Source organism: Bos grunniens, chromosome 14, assembly GCF_055505025.1.
Source record: "Bos grunniens cultivar Pamir isolate PY7600 chromosome 14, Bosgru_T2T1.0, whole genome shotgun sequence".
In the NCBI taxonomy this organism is placed as follows: domain Eukaryota; kingdom Metazoa; phylum Chordata; class Mammalia; order Artiodactyla; family Bovidae; genus Bos; species Bos grunniens.
In genome coordinates, this window is record NC_141178.1 from 19,995,662 (window position 1) to 20,020,770 (window position 25,109).

At 41.5% G+C, this 25,109-nt stretch overlaps 1 protein-coding gene across 5 annotated transcripts in view; it reads right to left on the minus strand.

Moving 5' to 3' along the window:
• Positions 1-25,109, minus strand: part of NCALD (neurocalcin delta) — a 539,433-nt gene that overhangs the window by 374,798 nt on the left and 139,526 nt on the right. Inside the window, exon 1 of one of the 5 annotated variants that reach the window (XM_086336200.1) lies at positions 9,688-9,733. The exons of the other annotated variants lie outside the window; for them this stretch is intronic. The gene's annotated coding sequence lies outside the window, so the exon portion shown is untranslated. Of the gene's footprint in view, positions 1-9,687; positions 9,734-25,109 lie in introns of those variants that run through there. 5 annotated transcript variants of the gene reach the window in all.

Genomic DNA, 25,109 nt, shown 5'->3' on the forward strand with positions numbered 1-25,109 from the left:
TTTGTATGAAGTAAAATCAAGCAAGAGCAAAATTAGTAGACAAAGTGATGATGCTCTTATTTTTCCATCTATTTTTATATTCTTTTCTAGACATTTCTGGCCATGAGTCAAGAGAAGTAAATGCCTTAACAAAGGCAGTTTTGATGATAATGGTGGCAACATCAAGTAGTCAAGTTATTCCCTGACTTTTCTGTTCAATATATGACATATATATGCAGATAAGACCACACAGGTAGACAAAATCCCCTCTATCCAGATAATGGTCACTTTGCAAACATGTCAGTGCAATGTTAGTTTGCCCTGCTGGAAAAGGGAAAAAACAAAGCATTTATCAGATCCATAAATAGTTGAGAAAAATTATTGAACATCCACTAGAATATGCACTCCCTAAGGGCTGAGACTTGGTCTGTTTTTTGAAGACTTCCAAAGTCACAGTACCCACAGCAATAACTGGTACATAGTGTTCATTAAAATCCAAGAGTATTATATACATGGAATCTAGAAAGACAGTACTGACAACAATCCGATGTGCAGGGCAGCAAAGGAGACACAGACATAAAGAACAGACTTTTGGACACAGTGAGAGAAGGAGAGGGTGGGATGATTTGAAACAATAGCACTGAAACATAGAGGTTACCATATGTAAAATAGCCGGTAAGAGTTTGACGTGTGATGCAGGGAGCCCAAAGCTGGTGCTCTGTGACAACCTGGAGGGAAGGGACGGGGAGGGAGGTGGGAGAGGGGTTTAGAGGGGAGGGGACACGTGTATGCCTACGGCCGATTCATGTTGATGTATGGCAGAGACCATCACAATATTGTAAAGTAAATATCCTCCAATTAAAACAAATAAATAATTTTTTTTAAATGCAAACATTTAAACACTCTAGTGCTAACTAACCAATGGGCTAGACCATATCAATCAGTTATCACTATTATAAAACTGTGTCACAAACCACCTGGGAATATCATACAATAATAAGCAATTATTCTTTCAATAAACAACAAGCAACAATTTCTCTTTTGCTGACGCACCTGTTGGTTGGCTAGAGTTCAGCTAATCTAGGCTGGGCTCAGCTGAATCCCAGTCAGCTCCACATGTCTGTCATTCTCTTCGGACCAACAGCATCTAATTCTTTTTTTTTGTTTGTTTTTGTTTTTTTTTGTTTTGTTTTGTTTTTTTAATTTTATTTTATTTTTAAACTTTACATAATTGTATTAGTTTTGCCAAATATCAAAATGAATCCACCACAGGCATACATGTGTTCCCCATCCTGAACTCTCCTCCCTCCTCCCTCCCCACACCATCCCTCTGGGTCGTCCCAGTGCACCAGCCCCAAGCATCCAGTATCTCGCGTCGAACCTGGACTGGCAACTCGTTTCTTACATGATATTCTACATGTTTCAATGTCACTCTCCCAAATCTTCCCACCCTCTCCCTCTCCCACAGAGTCCATAAGACTGTTCTATACATCAGTGTCTCTTTTGCTGTCTCGTACACCAGGTTATTGTTACCATCTTTCTAAATTCCATATATATGCGTTAGTATACTGTATTTCTGTTTTTCCTTCTGGCTTACTTCACTCTGTATAATAGGCTCCAGTTTCATCCACCTCATTAGAACTGATTCAAATGTATTCTTTTTAATGGCTGAGTAATACTCCATTGTGTATATGTACCACAGCTTTCTTATCCATTCATCTGCTGATGGGCATCTAGGTTGCTTCCATGTCCTGGCTATTATAAACAGTGCTGCGATGAACATTGGGGTACACGTGTCTCTTTCCCTTCTGGTTTCCTCAGTGTGTATGCCCAGCAGTGGGATTGCTGGATCATAAGGCAGTTCTATTTCCAGTTTTTTAAGGAATCTCCACACTGTTCTCCATAGTGGCTGTACTAGTTTGCATTCCCACCAACAGTGTAAGAGGGTTCCCTTTTCTCCACACCCTCTCCAGCACTTATTATTTGTAGACTTTTGGATCGCGGCCATTTTGACTGGTGTGAAATGGTATCTCATAGTGGTTTTGATTTGCATTTCTCTGATAATGAGTGATGTTGAGCATGTTTTCATGTGTTTGTTAGCCATCTGTATGTCTTCTTTGGAGAAATGTCTATTTAGTTCTTTGGCCCATTTTTTGATTGGGTCATTTATTTTTCTGGAGTTGAGCTGGAGGAGTTGCTTGTATATTTTTGAGATTAGTTGTTTGTCAGTTGCTTCATTTGCTATTATTTTCTCCCATTCTGAAGGCTGTCTTTTCACCTTGCTAATAGTTTCCTTTGATGTGCAGAAGCTTTTAAGGTTAATTAGGTCCCATTTGTTTATTTTTGCTTTTATTTCCAATATTCTGGGAGGTGGGTCATAGAGGATCCTGCTGTGATGTATGTCGGAGAGTGTTTTGCCTATGTTCTCCTCTAGGAGTTTTATCCTCTCCCAGAGAACAATAGGAAAAGGAGAGGCCAAACTGAACCATCAGCTCCTTTCAAGCCTCTCCTTTCTGGCTACAGCAAGTGGCATGACCACAGCCAGCACCCCTGGGGTGGGGAAGTGTACGTCTCCATGGAGATGGGATGGGTGGGGGGGCAAGTGTCCCCCGCAGACCAGCATTTCCAAAACCTGAATAAGAGACTTTTCCTTTTAAAGAAACAAAATTCCTCTAGGACCTCCAGAGTTGACCAAAGCTACTTTTTATTTTAATTTATTTAAATGCTGCTGCTACTGCTGCTAAGTCGCTTCAGTTGTGTCTGACTCCGTGCAACCCCATAGACAGCAGCCCACCAGGCTTCCCGTCCCTGGGATTCTCCAGGCAAGAACACTGGAGTGGGTTGCCATTTCCTTCTCCAATGCATGAAAGTGAAAAGTGAAAGTGAAGTCGCTCAGTCGTGAAGCGACCCCATGGACTGCAGCCTACCAGGCTCCTCTGTCCATGGGATTTTCCAGGCAAGAGTACTGGAGTGGGGTGCCATTGCCTTCTCCATTTATTTAAATAGATAAATTTAAATACATAAAAGGACTTTACATTTATACGTGTAGATCTATATCTTATGCTGGTAGTCTCATACCACTATAAAAAATAAGTGGACAAATTAAACTCAGACAAAACTGCAAAGCCAATAAAATTCAAAATACCATTAGTGCATATAAAGAATTATGTCGTTTCATTGAAACTAAATTGCCGCTTTCAATTTGCCCACGGTGCTAACGGCTACGGCCCAATTTCCCTTGCATTCATCATGCCTGTGCTGCTACTTGCCGTATGAAAACACCATTCCCCAAACATTTCTCTCTCTTCTAAAAACAGCACCCTGTGATATCATTTGGTCTGTGCTTGACGCAAAGATTATTTTTATATTAAGCCTGCTTCTATTTTTCTCTCGTTAGACCATGACAGTTAATGAATTTCTATCAAAGCCAGAGCTTCAGAAAACCCAATGCCCCAAAAATGAATACAGAAGGAACTCAGCACCTGTGGTGTTAAGTATCATCAGCTGATCCAGAAAAAGTAGATAAAGGGACCAATTTTTAAAATTATTATTGAAATGAAACTTCCCATTTTTGAAGTTCTCTTTGAGAGTCCTCCAGGGAAATGCAGACCTCCATTAGAGAAATACTGTCTCCACTCTATGGCTTCTGAACCATAGTGCATCTGAAGCCACTTATGTGCAACCTCCCGTTCTGGGGTCCATAGGTCCACCCATCACCTCTTGTTGCTCATTCAGAGTTACCAGCATGCCCAAGCCATGCACTAAAAGATCAAAAGTTTTTTTGATGGACTACCTATGACTAAATAGACCAGAAATATTGGGAAGTGGGAGGCCTGAGAAATATACCATCATTTCATGGCAGGAGTGGATATCTGTCATTGTCTGCAGATATCCACCAAGATAAACCCCCTAGCTCCTTGCAGTCTCAACCTTCTGGTAAATAGATGGGCAGAATGACCCAGCCAACTCACTCTTCCAGGAATTTGAATCTCCAGGGAAAGAATGTCAGGATGGAAAATGACTGCTGCTGATTCATCCTAAAAAGACCATCCCTTAGTTCCCCAATATTTAGAACCTTAGAACTGTCCAACTTCCTTTCTGAGGCCATGTCACGTATTTCATCCCTTTCCTTCAATTCTAAGAGCTGCCCAATAGCCTTCCAGTGGAATCCTTTCTGGCCTAAGTAGCCAGGGTTGGTTTCTTTACCCCAGCTGATAAATATTCCAACATGACTTTCTAAACATAAACAACCTCAAACAAGGCCATGATTACATGAACAAATGCAACTGTGTTTGCCTTTAGGTTCCCAAAACAGAAGTGATCTCATCCTCAATCGCTTTTATGCTGTATATTCAGCTGCAGCAACCCCGGGGTTAACCCTTCATTTTCCAACCTCTAACTCCAGAGCTCTGAGCATCTCGAATCAAGAGGAGAGGAGACTGACGAAGGTCACTCCTCCACACTGCCAGAGTGCAGGGCAAGTCCCTAGATACTCATGTGAGACAGGTTTATGTTCCTCTAACCCGACCCAGACCCCTCAAACATGTGCCACGGGGACAAGAAGGACTGAGGGAGAACCAGTGGATGGCTCCCACGTCTCCACGGCACAACTAGGCTCAAGTCTTCCAAATACAAATAACATCTGCTGAACCACTTTATATTCTTCCACTCTGTGTGTGAACACTGTTCTCTCCTCATCTGTCAAGCCATTTCTATTTCTACAGTTGATGTAGGTCAAAAACAGCATTCAACCAACAGAGGGCCCCTTCAGGATATGGATGGACTTCCCTGGTGGCTCAGACAGTAAAGAATCTACCTTCAGTGCAGGAGACCCAGGTTCAATCCCTGGGTCAGGAAGATCCCCTGGAGAAGAGAATGGCTACCCACTCCAGTATTCTTGCCTGGAGAATTCCATGGATAGAGGAGCCTGGTGGGCTACAGTCCATGGGGTCACAAAGAGTCAGACACAACTGAGCAACTAACACTTCGGGATAGGGACTAAATCTTATTGACCTCCAAAACCTCTGGGTCAAGCACAGTGCCTACATGTAGTACTTGCTCAGTGAATCTGTTCATGATGCTAGATGTTTGAATCAATTACTCGATCAATCCCAGGATATACACAGACATTTCTGGAATATCATCATCATCACCACCACCATCATCATCACAAACATTGATATACCAACTCCTCTGTACCAAGTACTGTTCCAAGAATCTATCACTGAGAGACACAATAAAATGTAATAGATATTAAGACAATGCTGAAGTTACCTTCTTACTTCTGGATGACATGAGAATATTTATTAGTTTCAATTTTATGTCTAAAAATAGGTAAAAGGGAGAATGTATAAACACCCTCCTACAAGATCATGATGCATTTGAAGAGAAAAGGCTTTTCATTAATTGTGACTTAAAGATGGGAACTGAAACAGAAACTTCAACACTGCTTAAGTCAGTAATACTGTAACTAACCAATTAAAGGAAAAGCTAAATCAAAAAGCACTCGGTACAAGTTAATACACAGATATATTTAAGAGATTAACCCTACAGTATTTTAACTTAGCAAAGTTAGCAAAGTTGTCCCTTAAGAGCAAAAGGAAAGAAAAGGAAAAGATAAGGAGTTTTGTAAATATTAGTGTTCCTTAGAAATAAAATATCAAAATTAAAAACAATTCTAAATATCCAATTTCTTTACCCCCTACTTGAAATACTAGAAAGAGCCAATACTTCATTGGTCATGAGATGCAATTCAACAATTCTTGGATTTCATTTCTCTCAGTTGTCCCATCCCAGTAAATTATCAAACACCTGCACAGCTGCTTAAGCCAGCAGAGGCACAGAGAGGGGAAAATATATTTATGAATGTGTGTATATGTATGTATGTGTGTATGTATGCATGTGTTTATTTATGTATGTATGTATATCACATATCTGTGTATATATATCGGAGAAGGCAGTGGCACCCCACTCTAGTACTCTTGCCTGGAAAATCCCATGGGCAGAGGAGCCTGGTAGGCTGCAATCCATGGGGTCGCTAAGAGTCGGACACGACTGAACGACTTCACTTTCACTTTCCAATTTCCACTTTCATGCATTGGAGAAGGAAATGGCAACCCACTCCAGTGTTCTTGCCTGGAGAACCCAGAGACAGGGGAGCCTGGTGAGCTGCCGTCTATGGGGACACACAGAGTTGGACACGACTGAAGCGACTTAGCAGCAGCAATGTATATATATACACACACATATGTGATATACATATATATGTGTGTATATAAATACATGTATATATATGATACAGATAATCATTGTCTATAGCAACTAAACTGAGTTTCTGCTGTACTGATGATATGAAATGCACAAAGATTATATATCACACAGGAACAGAAACTTTCTGTCATGGATGTTTGAGCCAATGTGCAAAGTTATGTGGTGTCAGTGGGAGGTGCTCTTGCGAAGTGCCCACAACAGAATTAGTCTCTTAATAGAATTTCATGCTTTATTCTTTGGTGCTTTGTTCTTTTTGGTATGTGTATCCTCATCTAGTCTTGCACTCACTCAATATGGAGAACCCAGCCTGCTTCAATTTGAGATTCTTGTAATGGAGTCCAGCCTATGATAAAATATCAGGTTCAACAATTCTCATCCTAGGCAACTGAGAAACTCCAGGCAAGAAATTCCACAGCACTGGAAAAATGAAAGAGCTAAAAAGCAGAAGGGGCTTGGAGGCCTGAAAGGGGGAATGAAAAAGAAGAAAGAAACAGTTGGAAAGATGGTCTCCAGACCTAAAATAGAAATGCTGAGCTGAGGCAACAGATTTCAATCTGCTAATCTGAAAAGTCACATTACTTTGTCCTGATGTGAATCAGTGAGGCTTTTTTTTTCATATCCGTCCCTGTATTTCCACCGCCCCACACACAGGCACCACCTCCCAGCGAAGCCCATCTGCAGCTTCCTATCTCCTCCGAGACGTGAGGGGGTGGGGACGGAGTGACAGTGGGTGGGGTGGGGATGTGAACAGTTCCAGGAACCACTCAAGCCCCTGTCCCAGCTCCTGGCAGATCCCCAAGGAATGTTCCCACCAAACCTTTGAGAGGTTACTCCTCCATTTCAAAGGCTTAAATATAAAGCTGAGGCCTTTACCGTCATCAAAAGGGTAGTGCCAAAGGCAGAGGCAACGAGCCTTTTGTTTTTAGTTTATTTGGGGTTTTTAAAACTTTTTATTGGTGTATAATTGATTTACAATGTTGTTTTACTTTCTGAGGTACATAAAGTGAATCAGTTATACATATACTGTATATACATCCACTTTTTTTTTACTTTCTTCTTCCATAGAGGTCATTACAGAGTATTGAGTAGAGTACCGTTATGCTATATAGTAGGTCCTCCATAGTTGTCTGTTTCAAAGTTATCTATTTTAGTTGTGTGCCTATGTCAATCACAGTCTCCCAATTTATCCTTCCTCCTCTTCCCCCTTGATAGCCATAAGATTGTTTTCTACATCTGTGACTCTATTTCATTTATAAATAAGTTCATTTGCACGATTTTTTTTTCCGATTCCACATATAAGCGACGTCACATGATACTTGTCCTTCTCTGTCTGCCTTGCTTCATTCGATATGACAATCTCCAGGTCCATCCATGTTGCTTCAGATAGCGCCATTCTATTCTTTTTTATGGCTGAGTAGTATTCCATTGTATGTATGTGCCCCATCTCCTTTATCCACTCCTCTGTCGATCGACATTTAGGTTGTTCCATGTCCTGGCTATAGTAAATAGCACTGCTATGAATATTAAGGTGCATGTATGTTTTCAATTACGGTTTTCTCCAGATATATGCCCAGGAGTGGGTAGCTCGATCATATGGTACCTCTATTTTTAGCTTTTTAGGGAACCTCCATAGTGTTCTCCATGGTGGCTGTTCCAATTTATAGTCCCACCAGTAATGTTCAGCTTTTTACACCCATCACCTGCATCATCCTTTCCAGGACCTAATCTCCAATGTTAAACTCTTCTTGCGGAATGGGAGTTACCTATTGCAGCACTAATATTATGAATATCACCACTGTCCTCCCGGCCCTCCCAAAAATCTAGCACATTTATACCCTAACATATTTCCAAGCAGATAGGATTTGGGGGGTTTTCTTGGCAGTTTTTAATAATAATTTTATTATTTTTATACTAAATACAAAAAATAATAAATATAGTTATTTTATAACTATATACAATTTTATAACTATACATGACTCTCAATAATTTAAAAGAAGACAAACACGTCCTTCAAAAACCCACCAAAATTCTTTGAGCTCTTAGTTTCACCTTCCTGACCCAACATAGAGTTGCTAACAAGTAGTAAAATGAGTCATTTTTCTTCACACTTCCTTTCCCTCCATGAGGCCAATAAATACTGAAATGATTAAAATGCAGGCTGCCCACAGAAGTCCAAAACATGGCAGCTTATGTGTTCTGGAATTAGAGAATCACAAAGACATTGAACCAGAAAAAATTCTTCCCACAAGGACAGCTCCTTCCTCACTTACTCTTCCTAAAACGTATTTTATGTATTGGGTTCTCCATTCCTAGGACCTCATTTATTTAGAAGATCAATTGAAGCAGGAACTTCCCTCGTGGTCCAATGGCTAAGACTCTGTGCACCCAGTGCAGAGAGCCCAGGTTCCATCCCTGGTCAGAGAACTAGATGCCATGTGCTACAACTGAGAGTTCATACGCCATAACTAAAGACCCCTCATTCTGCAACTAAGACCCAAAGCAGCCAAATAAATACTTTAAATAAAAAAAAAAAGACCAATTGAAATTTTCTACCTAAGGTAAGATAAAGTTTGTGTCTCTCCTATCACTTTGCAGTTAATCGGAGCTTCGTTCAGTCGCTCCAGAACCTTCATGGTGCGCCTCCTCCGTGAGTGGCGTGGTACTGGACCTGCAGGACACACCGCAAACAAGACAGAGTTCTGGCTTGTGAGGCCTGGGCACAGCCTCGGAGGCAGCCATTAATTACATAAACAGCCATTTAATTACAAGTGTGAAATAGTTTTAACAGAACACCATTTCCTTTCAAGAAATGGTTAGGGAGGAGAGGGAAAATCAGCAGTGAGAAAGGCAGAGGCCCACAGGTAACGTGGACGGTGGGCCATCTCTGAAAAGGAAGCCACCTCATTTTTTTCTCAAACTCTGAGAAGGCAACATGAGCTTTTGCACCCCAAGTCATCAGCGCAAAACACACAAATTTATGTTAGAATAGTGGAGGAAAGTCTTCAGCCGAAGCACAACATTTCACAAAGGAAGTCAAGTTATGAGGAGGCATTCGCCTAACGCTTGTCTTTGATGGCCTTCCCTCAGTCCCGTCAGCACCATGTCCCATCCCACTCGGACCTCCTGTAAGCCTCACCCCTGTCCATCTGCCCCGGGACACCGACCCTTTAGCCCATTTCCACTAGTTCCAGCAGAAAAGCTAACCTACAATGTATGTATTGGGTGGTCATGGCCTGGCTCTGAATTATTTGCATTTTAAAGGAGGACTCTTGACGACTGAAAGAAATCCTTCTGATTCTAGAAACTAAAATGATAAAATGCTATTGTTTTCTGAACCCATCAAACCTCCCCCAAACTGCTGCCTGGTCCTAACCCACATCGAGAAATGAGCCCACCCTGTGAGTTTTCCCCTTAACTGTGCAAACCCTGGGTCATTACCTATTTCTATTTCTGCTTCTTTCCAGCACACTGATTCTGGGGTACCTAAAATGACAGGAAAACACATGAAGCCATTTTAAAACAAAAAATAAATCTAAATATAAATCTGCAGACCATGTCAGGATGAGCTCAGATCAGGTATCACTGAAAGAAAAATACCATGTAATTCAAACATTTAACTCTGCTATGACTTTTTCTTATCCTTCAACTGTGTACTTTTAAGTGATACAGAATCAGCTCAAACACACACACACAGATACCAATTGTCCATTTATGACCTTGACATAATTTCTAGGAAGAGAATCTAGTAAAGTACCAGTAGGGGTTATCTTTCTAAATCACCACAACTGCCTCCTGATACCATAGAACATGGGTATTTTTGAATTTTGAAATAATACAAACCATATTCAAAAAGTTAAACATGCACCTTTTAAGCAGACTAGGCAGTATCAGTTGCACATTCTCTTTTTTGAGAACTTGGTAGCTCAAGACCTCATTCCAGATATTGGTAACACACCTCACAATCCTGCAGCAGGAAGCAGGGGCCCAATGAAAGAGGGAGCGGAGAATAGAGAACAGAACCAAATCAGGGCTAGCAAACAGACTTCCCCTTTCATATTATATGGGGCCTGTTTTTCCTTCTATCTTTCATAGTCTAATAACATTATTTTCCATCTGGCTTCCCAATGCCAGAATCCTTTTCATCGCATGCTCCACATTTGCTCCCTTCTTTTGAATTACAGTTACATTCCAGTCTTCCAGTGTTAACACTCTTGTTCTATACAGTTGGCTTTATCTTCCACTGTTTCACCCACAGACTCATATGAGAATTAATTTTGTGGTCTACCATGAACAGTATGAAAAGGCCAAAAGATAGGACGCTGAAAGATGAACTCCCCAGGTCGGTACGTGCCCAATATGCTACTGGAGATCAGTGGAGAAACAACTCCAGAAAGAATGAAGAGACAGAGCCAAAGCAAAACAACACCCAGCTGTGGATGTGACTGGTGATAGAAGCAAGATCTGATGCTGTAAAGAGCAATATTGCATAGGAACCTGGGATGTCAGGTCCATGCCTCAAGGCAAATTGGAAGTGGTCAAACAGGAGATGGCAAGAGTGAACATCGACATTTTAGTAATTAGTGAACTAAAATGGACTGGAACGGGTGAATTAAACTCAGATGACCATTATATCCACTACTGTGGGCAAGAATCCCTTAGAAGAAATGGAGTAGCCTTCATAGTCAACAAGAGAGTCCAAAATGCAGTAATTGGATGCAGTCTCAAAAACAACAGAATGATCTCTGTTCATTTCCAAGGCAAATCATTCAATATCATGGTAATCCAAGTCTATGCCCTGACCAGTAATGCTGAAGAAGCTGAAGTTGAATGGTTCTCTGAAGACCTACAAGACCTTCTAGAACTAACACCCCAAAAAAGAGATCCTTTTCATTATAGGGGAATACAAAAGTAGGAAGTCAAGAGATACCTGGAGTAATAGGAAAATTTGGCCTTGGAGTAGAAAATGAAGCAGGGCAAAGGCTAATAGACTTTCACCAAGAGAACTCACTGGTCATAGCAAACACCCGCTTCTGACAACACAAGAGAAGACTCTACACATGGACATCACCAGATGGTCAATACCAAAATCAGATTGATTATATTCTTTGCAACCAGAGATGGAGAAGCTCTATATAGTCAGCAAAAACAAGACTGGAAGCTGACTGTGGCTCAGATCATGAACTTCTTATTGCCAAATTCAGACTTAAATTTAAGAAAGTAGGGAAAACCACTAGACCATTCAGGTATGACCTACATCAAATCCCTTATGATTACAGTGGAAGTGACAAATAGATTCAAGGGATTAGAACTGATAAACAGAGTGCCTGAAGAAATATGGATGGAGGTTCGTGACATTGTACAGGAGGCAGTGATCGAGACCATCCCCAAGAAAAAGAAATGCAAAAAGGCAAAATGGTTGACTGAGGAGGCCTTACAAAGAGCTGAGAAAAGAAGAGAAGTAAAAGGCAAAGGAAAAAAGGAAAGATATACCTATTTGAATGCAGAGTTCCAAAGATAGCAAGGAGAGATAAGAAAGCCTTCTTCATCAGTCAATGCAAAGAAATAGAGGGAAACAACAGAATGGGAAAGACTAGAGATCTCTTCAAGAAAATTAGAGATACCAAGGGAACATTTCATGCAAAGATGGGCACAATAAAGGACAGAAATGGTATGGACCTAACAGAAGCAGAAGATAAGAAGTGGCAAAAATACACAGAAGAACTATACAAAAAAGATCTTCATGACCCAGATAACCACAATAGTGTGATCACTCACCTGGAGCCAGACATCCTAGAATGTGAAGTCAAGTGGGCCTTGGGAAGCATCACTATGAACAAAGATAGTGAAGGTGGTGGAACTCCAGTTGAGCTATTTCAAATCCTAAACGATGATGCTGTGAAATGGCTGCACTCAATATGTCAGCAAATTTGGAAAACTCAGCAGTGGCCACAGGACTGGAAAAGATCAGTTTTCACTCCAATCCCAAAGAAAGGCAATGCCAAAGAATGCTCAAACTACTGCACAATTGCACTCATCTAATACGTTAGCAAAGTAATGCTCAAAATTCTCCAAGCCAGGCTTCAACAGTATGTGAATCATGAACTTCCAGAGTTCAAGCTGGATTTAGAAAAGGCAGAGGAACCAGAGATCAAATTGCCAATATCTGTTGGATCAAGAAAAAGCACAAGAATTCCAGCAAACATTTACTTCTGCTTTATCGATTACACCAAAGCCTTTGACTGTGTGGACCACAACAAACTATGGAAAATTCTTAAAGAGATGGGAATACCAGACCACCTGACCTGCCTCTTGAGAAATCTATATGCAGGTCAAGAAGCAACAGTTAGAACTGGACATGGAACAACAGACTGGTTCCAAACTGGGAAAGGAGTACGTCAAGGCTGTATATTGTCACCCTGTTTATTTAACTTATATGCAGAGTACATCAAGAGAAATGCCAGGCTGGATGAAGCACAAGTGGGAATCAAGATTGCTTGGAGAAATATCAATAACCTCAGATATGCAGATGATGCCACCCTTATGGCAGAAAGTGAAGAAGAACTAAAGAGCCTCTTGATGAAAGTGAAAGAGGAGAGTGGAAAAGTTGGCTTAAAAGTCAATATTCAGAAAACTAAAATCATGGTATCTGGTCCCATCACTTCATGGCAAACAGATGGGGAAAAAATGGAAAAGTGAGAGGCTTTATTTTGGGGGGCTCCAAACTCACTGCAGATGGCGATTGCAGCCATGAAATTAAAAGATGCTTGCTCCTTGGAAGAAAAGCTATGGCCAACGTAGGCACCATATTAAAAAGCAGAGACATTACTTTGCCAACAAAAATCCACGTAGTCAAAGCTATGGTTTCTCCAGTAGTCATGTATGGACGTGAGAGTTGGACTATAAAGAAAGCTGAGCACCAAAGAACTGATGCTTTTGAACTGTGGTGTTGGAGAAGACTCTTGAGAGTCTCTTGGACTGCAAGGAGATTCAACCAGTCTAACCATTTATTATGTTAAGCACTGAGGTTCACTGGTTGGTTGCTTCAAGAGTTGTCCACTGTGGTCAGCACAAGTTAGGCAGGGCTGGGAGACACAGAGAGAGGAGGACCTGGCCACTCCCAGATGACAATGCCCTGAGGATGTGGATAAGCATATGTGCAGTACAGCTGGGAAGTCTGAACCCTGCACCCAGGTCCAGGTTCCACCGTTTTATAATTAGAGACTTTCTGCCTGTATTCCAAGTGCTTTAGCCATAAGCCTCTTCAATTCCAATGCAACCCTGAGGAGGAAAGGAGCCTCAAGAATGACTGAGATTACACTCAGAAGATGAGATCTGCAAGTCAAATTTAATTCAACTTTTAAAATAAACGTGTATTATTTCTTATATATCTAAACTTTTAGGCCGAAATTTCTACCTGCTCCTTTAGTCAGGAAGATCCCCTGGAGGAGGGCATGGCAACCCACTCCAGTATCCTTGCCTGGAGAATCCCATGGATAGAGGAACTTGGTGGGCTATAGTCCATAGGGTCACCTAGAGTCAGATGCAACTGAAGCAACTTAGCACAAGCTAACTGAATAACAAATCAATAGAGAGTATCAACTCCATAAGGATCAGAAAGCAAAAACAAACCAAAAACTCTTAACAAAAAAAAAAGGATAAAATTCATAAAATTCAGTCAATCACTAGTCCCCTAATGCCACAGCAGGGAGAATTTCCTGACTGAAGCAAGTATAATATGGAGGGGAGGCTGGCTAGGATGGCAACGTAGGAAGATTCTGAACTCACCTCCTCCCCCGGACACACTGAATCTACAGCTACATATAGAACAATTTCTTCTGAAAAAGACCTTAAAACCAGCTGTGCAGGGGCTTCATGTCTACAAACTAGAAAGGAGACACATCAAAGTGAGCAGGAGAGGCTGAGCCGTGGCACTGCCATAAACCCCACCCCAGGGCAGCGACCTGCAATCGTGAGGGAACTCACAAAGCCAGAGCGTCCCCCTGAGGACAGAGGGGTTCATACCCCATATTTAAGACCTACTGCTGAGAGATGAGCCTCCTAAATATTTGGCTTTGAAAATTAACGGGGCTCACGTCCACAAGACTTGAAGTGCTGTAGTGAACTGAGAAAGGCCTCTCTAAGGGCACAGACTCACTCACCAGGGCCCAGCACAGAAGCAACTGTTCAAGAAACAAACAGGCTTTATGTCAAAGAGATTCATTTGCAAGTCTTATAGCATCAGCCTGAGGGGCTGGGGCCTGTTGGGATCCTGGTGGGCACCGTTTCAGCACTCTCTCTCTAGGCAAAGCCATATTGATTTTTTTTCTTTTTCCTTGGAAGGTGTCATTCTTGCACTCTCCACCATGCCACATCACCACTGTCTCCCAGAGAGGAACTTTTACACACATCTGGTGCCCTGGTTTTCATGTCCAGTGTCCCAGCTTTTATACCAAGTGTCCCGGTTTTTGCAGCTTCCACCCAGGGGAATCCCTGGAACACCTCACTCTAGTGACCAGGGAGGCTGTCCTCGATGGTCCTATGGGACTGTAACAATCAGAGAGACAGTTCTTGGCAGGCTGCCCACCCAGGACACCACACAGACAGCAGACCAAAATACATCCCCTCCCCCAAGTCTCTCTGTGAAAGAGGCCTATTTGCTTGTTGTGGAGCTTCAGCCTGAAAGGCAGGTTTCAGGTTGGCACACTCTTGGACACTACAGAGGGGCACTCAGGAATGTGATCTGGGGGACCCCATCTTTTCCCTCTCCATCTGCCTCACTATGAGACAGCATATTAAAAAGCAGAGACATCACTTTGCCAACAAAGGTCCATATAGTCAAAGTTATGGTTTTTCCAGTAGTTGGATACAAGAATTGGACCATAAAGAAGGGTGAACACCGAAGAATTGATGCTTTTGAACAGTGGTGTTAGAGAAGACTATTGAGAGTCCCTTGGACTACAAGGAGATCAAACCAGTCAATCCCAAAGGAAATCAACCCTGAATATTCATTGGAAGGGCTAATGCCTTCCAGTGCTGAAGCTCCAATACTTTGACCACCTGATGTGAAGAGCAAACTCATTGGAAGAGACCCTGATGCTGGGAAAGACTGAGGACAGAAGGAGAAGGGGAAGCAGAGGATGAGATGGTTAGATAGCATCACCGACTCAATGGACAGGAGTTTGAGCGCTCCTGTGGTAAAGGACAGGGAAGCCTAGGGTGCTGCAGTCCATGGGGTCACAAAGAGTCAGACATGACTCAGCAACTGCCTCACTACAGCTCACCTGGGTGTCCCAGAAAGGAGGTTATATGCTCTTCCAGAACACTGATTTCTATAACTGTCACCCAAGGGACACCTCCAAACCACCTGGTCTGGTAGCCAACTGGGTTTATGCTTGTGGTCCCACAGGACTGTCTATTATTGCATAGTTTAAGAGCTGCTGCCTGAGAGTCCGGCATTCAGTCAGGTGCTGATCTAGGTGCTGACTGAGAGTTCAAAGCAATGGTCATAACTCATTGTTGCCAGCAGGGAAGAATGGGGGAAAGAGAAAGGGAGTTTGGGATTGACATGTACACTGAGCTATATTTAAAATGGATAACCAACAGGGTCCTACTGTGCAGCACAGGGAACTCTGCTCCATGTTACGTGGCAGCCTGGATGGGAGGAGAACTTGGGGAAGATGTATTATGTATAGGGTGGCTGAGTCCCTCCACTGTCCACCGGAAACTATCACAGCATTGTTAATTGGCTACACTCCAATACAAAATACAAAGTTAAAAATAAATAAATAAAACAACTGATGGTGTTATAGTACACACACACACACACACACACACACATAACAAAGTAATGGTCATAAAGATGCTCGCCGATTTGGAAGATTAGATGGAGCAAAGATGCTGTTGTTCCTCAGACCCCTTTATCTGTATTCCTCACACATGTTTGTCAATTACAGTGGACCCTTGAGCAACATGGGTTTGGACTGTGTAGGTCCACTTATATGTGGATGTTTTTTCTCTAAATACTTGCTATAGTTTTACATGATCTGCCGTTGGATGAGTCCACAGATGTGAACCATGAATTGGAGGGCCAACCGTAAGGTTATAGGTGGATGTTTGACTGCTTGGATGGTTGGTATCCCAATCCCCATGTTGTTCAAGGGTCATCTGTATTAAACAAATATTTATTGAGCACCTACTATGTGCCAGATGTGTTTCTACAACCTTGAGATATATAGTGGACAAAGCTAACCAAAATCCTTCCTCTGTGGAGTTTAAACTCAAGCGGTAGTAAATATATATATCACGTACTGTTTTTAGAATAAACTGAGTTAATCTACAGAACTGAGATGATAAGACTTTGTTAGATCATAGTGACTTTCTAATGTTACATAAAAATAATCCACATCATTTTCTAATTGTTAAGTAAAAGCTCCAATTGCCAAATTAAATGTACTATTTTTGATTAAATGTACAAATAAATACAAGCCAGACAGAGCTCCTAGAAAAGTAAAAACTAAGAAAACTTGACGTAAAAAAATACAAATTGTTGCTGTTCTTAGACAGGTAAAGCAAAAATTACATATATAAAGGGAAGCACATTCTGAGAGCAATTTTGACAGGGGAAAAAGTGACCAAATGAAATATTTTTGTTATAAGGCGTCAGCTAAGAAATGCAGTTCTGAGGGAGACTAAGATTTCAGTTTCAGTTGAGAATGTTAAATGTAAAGACTATAGCCACACAAAAAGTTCAAGGGAAAATAAACCAACCCCTGTCCAGAAAAGGGAACCCTCCTATACTGTTGTTGAGAAAGTAAATTCATACAGTCACTATGGGAACAGGATGGAGGTTGCTTAAAAAAGTAAACATAGAGCTACCATATGATCCAGCAATCCCACTCCGGGCTATATATTCATAAAAGACAAAAGCTCTAATTCAAAAAGACACACACACTACAATGTTCATAGCAACACTATTTACAATAGCCAGGATGTGAAAGCAACCCAAGTGTCCACTGACACATGAATGGATGAAGAACGTGTGGGGTGTGTGTACATATAATGTACATATAATGGAATATTACTAAGCCTTAAAAAAGGAATGGAATAATGCCATTTGCAGCAACGTGGATGCACCTAAAGATTGCCATACTAAGTGAAGTAAGTCAGATAGGGAAAAGCAAATATGGAGTCTTTAAAAAAAGGTACAAATGAACTATTTACAAAACAAAAATCAACTCGCAGACATACAAAACAAACTTATGGCTACCAAAGAGGAAAGAGGGGAAGGGATAAATTAGGAATTGGGGATTTACAGATATGTACTACTGTATATAAAATAAACAACAAAAACCTACTGATTACCACAGGGAACTATATTCAATATCTTGTAATAACCTATAATGGAAAAGAATCTAAAAATAAATATATATGTGTATGCTGCTGCTGCTGCTAAGTCACTTCATTCGTGTCTGACTCTGTGCGACCCCGTAGACAGCAGCCCACCAGGCTCTGCCGTCCCTGGGATTCTCCAGGCAAGAACACTGCAGTGGGTTGCCATTTCCTCCTCCAATGCATGAAAGTGAAAAGTGAAAGTGAAGTTGCTAAGTCGTGGCTGACTCTCAGCGACCCCATGGACTGCAGCCCACCAGGCTCCTCCATCCATGGGATTTTCCAGGTAAGAGTACTGGAGTGGGGTGCCATTGCCTTCTCCGATATATGTGTATATATATATTTACAATTTACATATATTTTAATTTATATATCACTGAATCATTTTGCTGTACACTTCACACTAATATAACATTGTAACTCAACTATAATTTAGTAAATAAATTTTTTTTTAATAGTAAACTACCGTTTCCAGTAGGCCCAATGTCATGGGTCATCTCCACAGGAGACCACTCCCAAGGGAAGAAGGGAGATTTAAGTCAGATCAGAAAAGTGCGTCCGTGTGTGCTCAGTCACTCAGTCATGTCTGACTGTTTGTGGCCCCATGGACTGTAGCCTGCCAGGTTCCTCTGTCCATGGGATTCTCCAGGCAAGAATACTGGAATGGATTTCCAGTCCCTCCTCCAAGGGATCTTCTTGGCGCAGGGATCAAACCCTCGTCTCCTGCATCTCTTCCATTGGCGGGCAAGTTCTTTACCACTGGGTCACCTGGGATTCCTCAGAAAAGCATAGCAGCCTCCAGATCAAGAATCTATCTGATTAAGGAAGAATTGATTCATCTCAGGTTTGAAGTAAATGCCTTCTGTTGTCCTTCTGATTTTCACTTTATTTCTACTCCCATCAGATAGACCCCTTCCTCTTCTCTCTCTTTTATTCCCAGTCTCATCACTGAGGTGGTTACGATTATAATCTATCATACATTAAAGACCTCTGACTCCATAAAAGACCTCTGACTCTCTAAACAGACCCCCATCCTGAGAACCATTTGGATGTCTCCTTGGCACCTCCACTTAAATGTTCCACAAGAGCACACACCTACAGCATCCGATCTGAGGCAACTATCCTCCGGCACCAAGTCTGGACCTCCTTTGGTTGTTGGCCTCACTGTCCACCCAGAAACCCCAAGTCTACCTAGACATTTCACTCTTTTCGTTCCCTTTTGCATAAAATCAGCCCCAATTCAAATAATCTTTCCTCTGAAATTCCTTTCACATCTGCCCACTTTTCTTCATCTGCATAACCAACACTTATCTAATAGAGGCCAAAACTGCAACCATACCCCATGTCCCCAAGGCTCCAAGGACAAAGTCCAAAATCATTTACCTAAGCTGCGAGCCTTCTTCTGGTTCCTGAAGACACCCATTTTCATTTCAGTTTTCACATATGAAGCTCCTGCTGCACTGGTTTCTCCCACCTGGCCAGCTCCTCCTCATTCTTAGCTCTCAGCTCCTGGCCCTCTCAACACACATCAGAGGAGGTCCTGATACCATACATCATTGCACAGTGCACTTTTGCTTTCTATCATTTATTATGATAAATACAATTAATTAGTTGTTTAATTATTTGTATAGCTCCCAATTTCCCTAAAGGAAATCAATCCTGAATATTCATTGGAAGGACTGTTGCTGAAAGCTGAAGCTCCAATACTTTGGCCACCTGATGCAAAGAGCTGACTCATTAGAAAAGACCCTGATGCTGGGAAAGACTGAAGGCAGGAGAAGGGTTCGACAGAGGACAAGACGGTTGGATGGCATCACCAATTCAACGGACATGAGTTTGAACCAGCTCCAAAAGATGGTGAAGGACAGGGAAGCCTGGCGTGCTGCAGTCCATGGAGTTGCATAGAGTCGAACATGACTGAGCTACTGAACAACAACCCGATTTCCCTGTTCAATAGTACATGTCGAGAGTGAAGCAACCGTGTCTGTCTTGATCCCTGTTTGACACACAGTAGGAACTTGCTAGGTAACTGGAGAATGAATGGATATACAACCTCGTTATCACTCACATTGTAGAATTCTCTCTCTTCTTACCTTCAGGTCTTGGCTCAGCCTGACCTCTATGATGGCAGTAGCTCATTCTCAGCACTCCATTAGTAACAAACAAACCCTTCATGAATCCTTACCCAACTAACCTGGAATCACTTGCCAACCCCACACAATCCCAGAATGATCTGAGATTCTGCTCCCTCATTTGGATGTCCATCTCCTGGAAGGGAACTTGGGCAAACTCCAGGGGATAGTGAGGGACAGAGAAGCCTGGTGTGCTGCAGTCCATGGGCTCACAAAGAGTCGGACATGACTTGGCGACTGAACAACAACTCCTGGAAGGTAATCTGCATGTAATCCATGTACACGAAATCAGTGTTAAGGTTAAGATGAACCTCCTAATTCACAATAATGCCTGATTACTATCTGCTATTAAATCCATTTTAATCCATCATCCACATCATTTAGCTTATTATCCATAAAGACACTTAGCAAAGTAGCTAAATGGGTTGTTCAAGATTTTAGAGTTAGTGATGAGCTGAGACTGTAGTCCAGTTTCCTAGACTCCCTGCCCAGAGGTCCTGTGACTGGTTGAGTCAGTCCTATGCTGAGGCTTAGGGGAAAGAGGTTTATCCTAGAAACACCCTACAGAGGTAGGTCATGGTCACACCCATCACCATAACTCAAATTTTAGAAATATCTAGAGAAGGAGGCTTAGAGACAGAAGATGTGGGTAAATGGAATTTTTCCCCCATACCACCATCTTCTCCTTCTCCTTCAACACCAAGTTCAAATGTAACTTCTCTTCTAAACACTTGCAGGACTGTGCTGCCCGTTTCAACAAGTAAACATTGACTGGGCACCAGGCCCTGTGCTGGGACCCAAGAAACAAAGGCAGCAAGGCCCCTGGTCCTCCCTTAGCCCATGGTCTCCCCCAGTATCCATCTCATTCTGCTCCAACACATATTAAGTGTAACACTTGTCTGCTTCCCTCACTAAACTGACAGGGTTTCAAGGGTAGAGACTCCCTCTGTCCCCTCACTCCACACTCTAAGTTCAGAGGAAGCATCACAAAAGGAAAGTGATGAAGGAAGAAAAGTAACAGTCAAAGGTAAGTCATACAGTTTCACATCAAACCACCGAGCCCAGCACACTGACCACTAGTTTCCTCCATGGTAGGGCTGACTTGGTGCATTGTAAGTTACAGTTAGTGCTAACTCTCTACGCCTTGATCAGATCCCTAAGGATTGGAGTTATCGCTGATCTGATTGCTAGAACCAAGTTTATCTCATTTGCTCAGATAGTACAATGTTCCATGTATTTTGCAGAACTTAATGAAACTCTAACCAACATGTTAGAAATAAGTTACTAGCATAATCAGTTCAATTCAGTTCAGTTGCTCAGTTGTGTCCGACTCTTTGCAACCCCATGAACCGCAGCGCATCACTTAGCAGCATGCAAATCTGGATAAGGTTTCACCTAGTAAATTTTTGCTACCATTGTTTTGTTTGTTTGGTTTCCTTCATCTCTACTAAACTGGTTGATTTAGGCTTTGGCAATGCAAAAAAATAGTTGCTGCACTCCTGTTCTTTTCACATCATAATTGTTTTTAAATCCTGTGCAGTAGAATCATTTCATCTAATCTTCCTGGCCTTCATTTTCATTTCTAGATAGTTTCAGAGTTTACTAGCATAATACAGGCCTATGAAATCACAACAGGAAGCACACAATCCCACATATAAGAATTGTTTAACTAAGTAAGATTAGCTGCTTTTGCATATTAATGTTAAAAAATGTTGCAACTTTCTGTCCATTCATTTTGTTACATCACTAATGACTTTAAATTTAAGAGCCTGTAGATGAATGTTCATCACTTAATTGAGCACTTATTTATTTAGCAATTATTACATGTATTCTTTGTACCCAGAACTAGAAACATACAGAGGAATTAATATAGCATTTTAAGGCTAAAAGGACCCTTTTCTAAAGAAGTTTATATACTGGTGTCTGGTGTTGAATTCTGTGCCTCAAAATTTCATATGTTAAAATCCTAGCATCTCAGAATGTGTACTTATTTGCAAATAAGTCATTGCAGATATAATCAGTTAAATTAAATTTTGGTTGTACTGAAGTATGGTGGACTGCTAATCCAATATGACTCATAAGAAACACTTTAATCTCTGATTTCTGGGCTCTAGAACTGTGATACAATAAATTCCTGTTGTTCAAAGTCACTCAATTCCTGGTACTCTGATATGGCTGTCCCAGCAAAGCAACACCCCTGGTTATGACTTATTGCCTCTTAGATCCAAGCCGAGCATTCTCTTTTCCACTCTGTAATGTTGAGGATGGGACTCTGCAAAATTGATTTCACTAACTCCCTTGTCAACCGGCTTCCTGGAAGTTTCTGCCAATATGAAGCACTAGAGAGAGACTGGAAGGTAAGTAGAAAAAGAAGGGACTTCCTTCCAGTTTCCAGTTTCTATTGGCAATCAAACCAACAGCCATCCAAGGCTGGCCTCAGTCCCCAGTTTCTCTCTACAGTTCTAGCACCAGCCATCTGGTGCCTCCCGGGATGCCAGCAGCTGGGCCACACCCTCCTGGCAGTCAAACCACGAGCTGCGGCACAACCTCACCAGACAGGCTTCTCCCTCCTCGGGCCCAGCCCACACACTCCAGGGCCCTCCCCACACTGCCCAGGTCTCATCTTCCTACCTCGTCCCTGCTGCTTCTTGCAGTTACTACCTCTGGGCGACATTAGCATTTCCTTTTTGTACTTTCAGATTTTCAATACATGTGGAACCAATTCCATGTGTGAAATCTCTGCTAGTTGAAATAGTTGGTGTGATACGGAGTTTTCTGACTGGATTCTGACGGATTCAGCTTATTACCCTCAGAAAGAGACAAATATATAAAAATTTAGAAATATAAACAGGTTAAGATTCACAATAAATAGTGTTTGCAATGGTGTGGGTAAACACTCCCCATATGATATAGATGAGAATAAAAATTAATTCAAATTTTCCACATGCAAGTTTGGCAAAATGAATCTAAAGGTAAAATATACACAGACTGAGTCCTAGAATACCCCTGCCAGGATTGTATCATAAGGAAATGATCAGATAAATGCTCGAGATTTTATGTGTAAATATGCCCTAGAGTCAAAGTTATTGTTTTTCCAGTAGTTATGTATGGATGTGAAAGCTGGACCATAAAGAAGGCTGAGTAATGAAGAATTGATGTTCTTGAATTGTGGTGTTGGAGAAGACTCTTGAGAAACCCTTGGATAGCAAGGAGATCAAACTAGTCAATCCTAAAGGAAATCAACCCTGAATATTCATTTGAGGGACTGATGCTGAAGCTCAAGCTCCAATATATTGGCCACGTGATATGAAGAGCTGACTCATTAGAAAAGACCCTGATGCTGGGAAAGATTGAGGGCAGGAGGAAAAGGAGGTGACAGAAGATGAGATGGTTGGATAGCATTACCAACTCAATGGACACAACTTTAAGCAAGCTCCAGTAAATCAGTGAGGGACAGGGAAGCCTGGAGTGCTGCAGTCCATGGGGTCACAAAGAGTCATACGCAACTTAGCAACTGAACAACAATGCCCATTTCTGTGTTGTTTACAATAGTAAAAAAAAAAAAAAAAAAAAATTTTAAAGATGTCCATCAAAAAATGGACTGGTTAAATTATTTTAAAAACAAACACACATACACACAAACTCACACACACACAAAAAAAAAAACACTAAAAAGCTATTAAAATAATGCTGTTGTTGTTTAGTCCCTAAGTTGTGTTCAACTCTTTTGAGACCCCATGGACTGTAGCCCACCAGGCTTCTTCTGTCCATGGGATTTCCCAGGCAAGAATACTGAAGTGGGTTGCCACTTCCTTCTCCAGGGGATCTTCCCAACCCAGGAATCAAACCCATGTCTCTTGCATTGGCAACTGACTTTTTTTTTTTTTTTTTTTACCATTGAACCACCAAGGAAAGAACCCCATTTAAATAATGTAGCTCTGTATTTTTTGACATGGAAATATACCCATATCACAGAACATTTAATGACAAAAGCAGATTTCCAAGTAGCTGGTATAAGCAATGAAATGGAAAATAATTATAATTATTTCATAACAAATAAGTAAAAACAGTAATTATTTCTGGGTGGTAGGAATTCAGGTGATTGGACAAAGTGCCAGTTGCCCTGAAGCAAAGAGAAGTGTTCTATTAATAACAGTCACATGGCCATGCAATGACCTGGCCCTGCCCGGGGCCCTGACCCAGAACCAGCCCCATGGCCTCCTGGTCAGCTCAGACAGTCCTGTGGGAACACAGTCACACCCTTCAGCAGGTAGGCAGCCACCTAGTGGTGGCTTCCCTGGGCTACACAGGAAGCCTATTCTGCAACCAGAGGCTCACAGCCACACATTAGGCTTCACAGATAGCCAGGACAGGAGCCAACCCTGCCTACCAGTGAGCCAAAGTAGTCAGCCCCTCCACTACAGAAGGGTACACACAGCCCATAGGGGGCACCCCTAGAGCAAATAACTCTGGTGACCAGAGAGAAGTGTCCTGCTGGGCCCCATAGGACATCTACATAGGGCCATTTCTCCAATATCTGGAAACATAATTGACCTGCCTAATACCTAGAATTAAACACAGAGAATTGGGAAAAAATCAGGAGACAAAGGAATATGTCCCAAACAATGAAATAAGACAAAACCTCAGAAAAGGAACTAAATGAAACGGAAATAAATAATTTACCTAATAAAGAGTTCAAGTGAATGATTTTAAAGATGCTCACCACACTTGGGAGAAGCATAGCAAGAATTTCAACAAAAGTTAGGAACAATAAAGAAGACACAAACAGAGCTTAAGAACACAATAACAGAAATTAAAAATTAACCTAGAAGGAATCAACAGTAGATTAGATGATATGTAAAAATGGATTTGGAAAACAGAGTAACGGAAGTCACTAAAACTGAACAGAAAAAAGAAAAAATAATTTTTAAAAATGAGGATAGTTTAAGAGGCCTCTGGAACAATATCACACACACTAAAATTCACATTATAGAGGTCCCAGAAGGAAAAAAGAGAGAGAGAGGAGCAGGAGAAATAATAACTGAAAAATTACCAAACTTGGGAATAAAACAGACATCAAGGTTTAGAAAGCACAGATAGTCCCAAACAAGGTGAACCCAAAGAGGTACACACCAAGACACATTAAATTAAAATGTCAAAAATTAAAGATAAAGAATCTTAAAAGCAACAAGAGAAAACCAATTACTTATATACAAGGGAACTCCTATAAGACTATCAGCTGACTTTTCAGCAGAAACTCTGCAGGCCAGAAGAGCAGGCATAACATATTCAAAGTAATAAAAAGGGGAAAAAAACACAACCAAGATTACTTTACCCAGC